Source organism: Myotis brandtii, unplaced genomic scaffold (genome assembly GCF_000412655.1).
Source record: "Myotis brandtii unplaced genomic scaffold, ASM41265v1 scaffold115, whole genome shotgun sequence".
NCBI lineage: Eukaryota > Metazoa > Chordata > Mammalia > Chiroptera > Vespertilionidae > Myotis > Myotis brandtii.
The window spans coordinates 16,781,323-16,790,215 of NW_005353967.1; positions in this window are offsets into that span (position 1 = coordinate 16,781,323).

An 8,893-nucleotide genomic window follows, 5' to 3' on the forward strand; every position below is an offset into this window, starting at 1 on the left:
ATGTATGGTGGGGCAAAAGTAAATTTACAGTTTTTTGTATGGAAAATAATACAATCATTAATAAATAATAATACAAAATAAATTCTTTCCCATACCTCACAACTATAAACCTACTTTTGCCCTCACCCAGTATATGTATTTATATACATACTAGGGGCCCAGTGCCCAAATTCGTGTGCCTTGAAAGGAATTGTGGGCTGTGAGGCTGCAGTGGGCACAGGGGTGAGTCTCGGCTCATCCTCCACATCCCCATCTGGCCCCTCCCGCTGCAGCACCCGGCCCATCTGCTGGCAGCCCTGCTCCTGCCATTGCTGCTCCCACGTGCAGACGGCGCCAGCCCTGCTTGCAACCAGTGACAGCACAGAGCGAAAGGGGTTGGCGCTGTCAGTGGTTGCAAGCAGCAGCTGCTGCCCTGATTGCCCTTCAGGAGCAGGGGGAGGTGGAGAAGCCCTCAGGGGTGATCAGGGCTGGCAGCCGCCACTCGCACTGGCTGACAGCATCGAGCGATCAGGACTGGCGCCGGGTGCCAGCAGCGGGTGTGAGTGGGGCCTTCGCCAGCAGTGGGTGCGAGCGACGGCTGCCGGCCCCGATGGCCCCTCAGGAGCAGGGGCAGGTGGAGAAGCCCTGAGGGGCCATTGGGACCAGCAGCCACTGCTCACACCCGCTGACAGTGCAGAGTGATCGGGGCCGGCACCGGGCACTGGCAGCAGGTTGAGCAGCAGCTCTGGCGCCGGCAGTGGGTGCGAACAGGGCCAGTGCCAGCAGCAGGTGCGAGTGCCCAGTGGGACTGTGGTGCACGGGAGCAAAGAATTTTCAGTAACCACCAGAGGCTTGCCCCAATGACAGTGACCAGTGCCCTGCCTTGGTCTGGTGCCCCCGCTCACCTGCTCCACCATCCTACTGTGGCCGATGCCCGCCATGTTCTGTGCGTGCCCCCTGATGGTCAGTGCACATCATAGCGACTGGTTGTTGGGTTGTTTCACTGTTCGGTCTATTTGCACATTAGGGTTTTATATATATAGATATGTATACATCTGAACATACAGTGTGTATATGTGTGCACATATTTTGAAAAAACATAATGGGACTTCAGTAGAATTTGAAAAGATAAGTTGGAAAATTTGACATTTCTGGCAAATTTATATATATATTAAAAAATACTTCTGCTATAGAATACGTATAAATGCTAAATAAAATACAAACAAATTCTTAATGCATGCTTAACAGGTAAAAGTGAGGGAAATGAAACAAGGGTAGGAATCCTGAGAAACGAGTGAGTGCTGAAGATGGCGGCTCTCCTGAAGGCATCTGCTCATCCCTGTACCACAGGACACCTGTTTTGTTTGGTTTTGTTTTTAATTGTGGTAAAATATATATAACACAAAATGTACCATTTTACAATTTTTAATTTACAACTCAATGGGATTAAGTACATTCACAATGTTATGTAACTATCACCACTATTTCCTAAACTGTAGCACCTAAAACATAAATTGCAACCAGTAAGCAATAGGTCCCCATTCCTCCTCCCTGACTCTATGAATTTCTCCATTCTAGCTACCTCATATAAGTGGAATCATACAATCTTTGTCCTTGTGTGTCTGGCTTTTTTCACTTATCAGAATATTAGCATGTATTAGCCATGTATTCATCCATGATGCAGCAAGGTTCATTCATATTTTGGCATGTACAGAACATCAATCCTTTTTTATGGCGAAGTTACATTCCATTGTATGTGTGCACCACATTTTGTTTATCCGTTCATGTGTTGATAGACATTTTGGTTGTTTCTATGTTTTGGCTTTTGTGAATAATGCTGCTATAAACATTGGCATACAAGTATCTGTTTAAGTCCCTGTTTTCAAATCTTTGGGGTATGTACCTGGGAGTGGAACTGCAGAGTCATATGAAAAGTCTATGTTTAACTTTTGAGGAACTGCCAATTTTTTTTTACTGTAACAGATTACATCCTAACCAGCAGTACACAAGGGTTTCAATTTCTCCATATCTGCTGACATTTGTTACGTTCATTTTTGTGTTTTTTAAAATAATAGTCATTGCTTTTCAGCCTTTTAGCTAAGATCAAGTGTAAAAACAATAGCTATCCCAGAGGGTGTAAAGTGATACCTCATTGTGATTTTGATTTGCATTTCCCCCATCATTAATGCTGTTAAGTATCTTATTGGGCATCTGTATATTTTCTTCAGAGAAATTCAAGTCCTTTGCCCATTTTAGATGTGTGTGTGTTTTTTTTGCTGTTGAATTACAGCTCTTTATGTATTCTATATCATAACATATATGATTTGTATATATTCTTTCCCATTCTGTGGGTTGTCTTTTCACTCTCTGGATAGTATCCTTTGATATACAAAAGTTTTTCATTTTGATGAAGTCTAAATTATCTATTTTTGTTGTTGCCTGTGCTTTTGGCATCATATTCAATAAATCATTGCCAAATCTAATGTCTTGACGATCTTCTCATTTTCTTCTAAGATGTTTATAGTTTTATGTTTTACATTTATGTCTTTGATTCATTTTGAGTTAATTTTTGTAGGTGGTAGAAGGGTCTACCTTCATTCTTTTGCAGGTGGGTATCCAGTTTTCCTAGCACCATTTGTTGAAAAGAGTGTCTTTTCCTTGTTGAATGGTCTAGGCACCCTTTCCCTTCTTCTCTGGAATCAATAAAAACATATTTACAAAAAACCCCCTCATATTTGTGGAGGAGGAAAGTCCCCCATGAAAATGTTTCATAACAATTTTTAAACAATCACTGTCATAAATAATGTTCTTGCCAATTTAAATGCGAAAGTCCCAGCCTCTCTTCACCACATTCAGCCTTTCCAAGATAATAATCCCAAACTCATTTTATGAGGCCAGCATTATCCTAATTCCAAAACCAGATAAAGATACTACGTAGAAAGAAAATTATAGACCAGTATCCCTGATGAACATAGATGCAAAAATCCTCAACAAAATATTAGCAACCTGAATTCAACAATGCATTAAAAAGATCAAACACCATGATCAAGTGGGACTTATTCCTGGGATGCAAGGGTGGTTCAATATCTGCAAATCAATTAATGTGATACGGCACATAAACAAAAAGAGGGATAAAAATCATATGATCATATCAATAGGTGCAGAAAAAAACATTTGACAAAACCCAGCACCTATTTGTGATAAAAACTCTCAGAAAAGTGGAAGAGCAGAAAATACCTCAACATAATAAGGGCCTTATATGACAAACCCACAGCTAACATTATACTTAATAAGGAAAAACTGAAGCGTTTCCCTTAAGATCAGGAACAAGACAGGGATTTCCATTCTCGTCACTCTTAATCAAAATAGTACTGTAAGTCCTAGCCATAGCAATCAGACAAAAAGAAATAAAAGGCATCCAAATTGGAAAGGAAGAAGTAAAACTGTCATTTGCAGATGACATGATGATGTATATAGAGAACCCTAAAGATTCCAACAAAAAAACTACTAAATGCATTCAGTAAAGTAGCAAGATATAAAATAAATATTAGAAATCGGTTGCATTTTTTAAAATATATTTTATTTATTTTTTTACAGAGAGGAAGGGAGAGGGATAAAGAGTTAGAAACATCAATGAGAGAGAAACATCGATCAGCTGCCTCCTGCACACTCCCCACTGGGGATGTGCCCGCAACCAAGGTACCTGCCCTTGACCGGAATCAAACCTGGGACCCTTGAGTCCGCAGGCCGGGGCTCTATCCACTGAGCCAAACCGGTTAGGGCCGGTTGCATTTTTATATACCAATAATGAACTATTAGAAAGAGAAACTAAGAAACTAATCCCAGGCCAGTGGGTGTGGCTCAGTGGTTGAGCGTTGACCTATGAACCAGCATTATCCTAAGGTCATGGTTTGATTCCCAGTTGGGGCACATGCCCAGGTTTCTGCTCAATCCCCAGCAGGAGGCCTGCAGGAGGCAGACAATCAATGATTCTCTCTCATCATTGATGTTTCTATTTCTCTCTCCTTCTCTGAACTCAATAAAAAAAATATTTAAAAAAAGAAAATCCCATTTATAATTGCATCAAAAACAACCTACAAATAAATTTATTTTATTTATTTTATTTTTTATATATATTTTGTTTTATTGCTTAAAGTATTACAAAGAGTATTACATATGTCTCCTTTTCTTTCCCCCTTAAATTTAACCAAGTAAGTAAAAATCTCAGAAAATTATAACACATGGATGAAAGAAAATGAAGATACTAATAAATGGAAGCATGTACCATGTTTATGGATAGGAAGAATTAACATTATTAAAATGTCCTTACAACACAAAGCAATCTATAGATTCAATACAATTCCTATCAAAATACCAGTGAGTTTTCCACAGAACTAGAAGAAATAAACCAAAAATTTGTATGAAAACATAATTGACCCCAAATAGCAACAGCAATTTTGAAAAAGAACAAAGAAGGAGGTATCACACTACCTGATATCAAACTATACTATAAGGCCATATAATCAAAAAACACGAAATTGACATAAAAACAGACTCATAGATCAATAGAATAGAATAGAGAGCCCAGAAATAAACCTACACCGATATGGTCAATTTATCTATAATAAAGAAAGCAAGAACCTATAATGGGGTAAAGACAGTCTATTCAATGGGAAAATTGGACAGATATATGCAAATTACACTAGACCACCTTCTTACACCATATACAAGAATAAATAAAAAGTGGATTAAAGACTCAAATGTTAGACTCAAAATCATAAAAGGCCTAGAAGAAAACATGGACAGTAAAGTTTCACACATTTCTCATAGCAATATTTTTCTGACACATCTCCTTGGCATGGGAAATAAAAGAAAAAATGAACAAATGGGACTACATCGAACTAAAAAGGTTTTGCATAGCAAGGGAAACCATCAAAAAAATGAAAAAAGAACCTACTGAATGGGAGAAGATATTTGACAATGATACATCTGAGAAGGGGTTAATATCAAAAATTTATAAAGAACTCAGACAATTTAACACCAAAAAAGCAAACAACCCAATAAAAAAAATGGGCAAAAGACCTGAATAGACACATTTCCAAAGAGGACATACAGAAGGCCAATAGATACATGAAAAGATGCTCAACTTCACTAATCATCAGAGAAATGCAATTCAAAACCACAATGAGATACCACCTCACACCTGTCAAAAAAGTTTTCAATAAATCAATAAACAAGTATTAGAGAGGATGTGGAGAAAAGTGAACTTTAGTACACTGTTGGTGGGAATGGAAATGGTGCAGTCATTATGGAAAACAGTGTGGAGATTCCTCAAAAAGTTAAAAATGAAATTACCTTATGACCCAGTGATTCTAATTCTGGGGATTTATCCAAAGAAACCCAAAACACTAATTTGGAAGAATATATACACCCCCATGTTCATTGCAGTATTATTTACTGTAGCCAAGATATGGAAGCAACCCAAGTGTCTATCAATAGACAAATGGATAAAAAAGCAATGGTACATATATACAACGGAATATTATTCAGCCATAAAAAAAGAATGAAATCTTACCATTTGCAACAGGATAGATGAATCTAGGGCAGTGGTTCTCAACCTTGGCTGCACATTAGAATCACCTGGGAATCTTTTTAAAATCCTGGTTTCTGGGCCTCATCATTAGTAACAAAGAAACAGAATTTCCGGAGGATGAGGCCCAGAAATCAGGATTTTAAAAAGATTCCCAGGTGATTCTAATGTGCAGCCAAGGTTGAGAACCACCGTCTTATAAGAACTCTTGTGATTATATTGGTCCCACCTGGATAATCCAGGATAGCATATGATATCACTTATATGTGGAATCTAAAGAACAAAATAAATGAATAAAATAGAAACAGATTTATAGATTCAGAGAACAAACTCATGGAGACCAGAGAGGAGGGGTATTGGGGGATGGGGTAAAAACAAGGTGATGGGATTAAGAAGTACTAATTGTAGTTACAAAATAGGCATGGGATGTAAAGTACAGCATAGGAAATATAGTAAATAAATATAGTAAATAAATATTGGAATAGCTTTGATTGGTACCAGGTGGGCACTTGAATTATTGAAGGGAACACTTTGTAACCTATATGAATGTCCATCCACTGTGTTACACACTTGAAACTAAAACAAAAAAGTGCTGAATACAAACTGTAATGGAAAACTAAAAAAAAAAAAAAAAAAAAAAAAAAAAAAGAAAGAAGAAATATGTCAAAACAACCTAACTTTATACATTAAGGAACTAGAAAAGAACAACTAAACTCAATGCTAGCAAAAGGAAGGAAGTAAAAGATTAGAGACAAACAAAACAGAGAAGAGAAAAATCAATGAAACCAAAAGTTAATTCATTGAAAAGCTCAACAAAGTCAACAAACCTTTAGTAAGTGGACTAAGAAAAACAAAAGAAGATATATTACTAAAATTAGATATAAAAGACACATTAAGGTAATTCTATGGAAATAAAGAGGATTATAAGAGAGTACCATGAACAATTATATGCCAACAGATTAGATAACATAGATGAAATGGATAAATTCCTAGAAACACAAAATCTACCTAGACTAAATCATAAAGAAGTAGGAAATCTAAATAGCCTATAATTAGTAAGGAGATTGAATCAGTAATCAAAAATATCCCTACCAAAATAAATAAATAAATAAATAAACTAATTAATTAACAAAATAAATGCCTGTACCCGATGGCTTCACTGGTGAATTCTACCAAAAATTTAAAGAATACCAATTTTTCTCAAACTTTTCAAAAAAATTGAAGAGAGGGAACATTTCTAAACTCAATCTATGAGGTCAGCCTTACCCTGATACAAAGCCAGATAAAGACATTACGAGCAAAGAGGACTACAGACCAATATCTCATAATCATTGATACAAATATTCTGAAAAAAATGCCAGGAAGCAGAATTCAGCAGCACATTAATAGGATTATGCACATGTCTAAGACCTTTAGCAACTTCATGAGATGAAGAGAAAGATCTGAGATTTCTAAGATACTTGGGGAATTATTTGTTTCCACCTCTAGATGGTGCAAGCTGAAAGTAATTTCTCATTTTCAAGGTTTAGCTCTGTGAGATGATTTGTAATACCTTGGGACTTACTTTTTCTGCATAACCATATTTAAGAGATTTCTGAACTTATTATAATTTGCTTAGTTTAAAATTCTTAATACATTTATAGGAGTCCTAATAAATATGGAAGAGATATTTCACTAAATATTCCTAATAATCATTTTCTATCAGATTCAATTGATTAAACTTCTAATGAAAAACAATTACATTGAACAGTCTAATATATATTCTAGAAAATAAATCCCATTCACCATTCCAACAAAAAAAATTAAGATACTTAGGAATAAACTTAACTAAGGAGGTAAAAGACCTGTACTCGGAAAACTACAGAACGTTGAAAAAAGAGATAGAGGAAGATATAAACAAGTGGAAGAATATAGTGTGTTCATGGGTTGGTAGAATCAACATCATTAAAATGTCCATACTACCCAAATAAATTTATAGATTCAATGCAATCCCTATTATAATACCAATGGCATATTTCACAGACCTAGAACAAACACTCCAAAAATTTATATGGAACCCAAAAATACCTCAAATAGCCATAGCAATCTTGAGAAAGAAGAGCAACATTGGAGGAATCACAATGCCAGATATCAAGTTATATCACTACTTGGTTTATAAATTAAGTGTCCATCTTTTTAGAAGTCTGAAGGTTTTACAAGGATATGATAAAATGCCTTGGGTTTGAGATTTAATCAATGCCCTTAGAACCATCTGCCAATTCATACGTTACCCATCTGAACTTGGTTTTGTTTTATAAAGATGTTAGGTTGCCTGATTTTTCCCTCTTGGTTTTTGAAGTTAAATATATAGGGGGTATTTGTATATAGCTGTGGGTTCCTGGAGGGGCAATGTTTTCATTCAAGTGGAGTCTCTGTTAGAAGTATGGCCGATTGGAGGAATAGATATTTTTTGGAAATGGGGTGGCTCAAAAGTGGTAAGACTTTTCTGGTTGCAAGTTATGGAAACCCAGTTGATTGCTTGAATCAAGAAGAAATTCGTTGACGTGTATATGTAAATGGAGACTGGGGAAAATTACCCTCAGAACCAGGGACCTGGATGCAGCTGGGACTCTCCCTGGCTTCCCATCTCTGCTTCTCTTTTTGAACCATGATGCCTCACTGTGTCAAGTCAGCTTCTTCCGAGCGACTGAAAAGCTAGCTTCCAGCAGCTCCCATAACCCAGAAAAGACTTCGAGGGGAACCCAAGTTTTGCCATCCCAAAATGTGCCTTTTGGGATATTGACTTTTTAAAAATATATTTTTTATTGATTTCATAGAGGAAGGGAGAGGGAGAGAAAAACATCAATGATGAGAGAGAATCCCAGATTGGCCACCTCCTGCATGTCTGCCACTGGGGATTGAGCTCGCAACCTGCAATCCAGGCATGTGCCTTGAACAGGAATGGAACCGTGACCTTCGGGTTCATGGACCGATGCTTAACCACTGAGCCACGCCATGGCCCAGCCCAACCTGTTAATCAAAGTGTAGGTGCCTCTGACAACCAGCCCGCATCCTCCAAGACACACCATTAGCATAAACTCAGGTATGGTGAAGGGGGATTACCATGAATAACAAAATATGCTCCTCTTACCCTTGCCACTCAGGAAGTTATAAGGCTTTTAGAAGCTCTGTGCCAGGAACTGAGGATGAAATATGTATGTATGTATATATGTATATGTGTGTGTGTGTGTGTGTGTGTGTATATATATATATATATGTATATACACTAATAAAAGAGAAACATGGTAATTAGCGTACGACCGCTACCCTTTTCATTGGCTAATC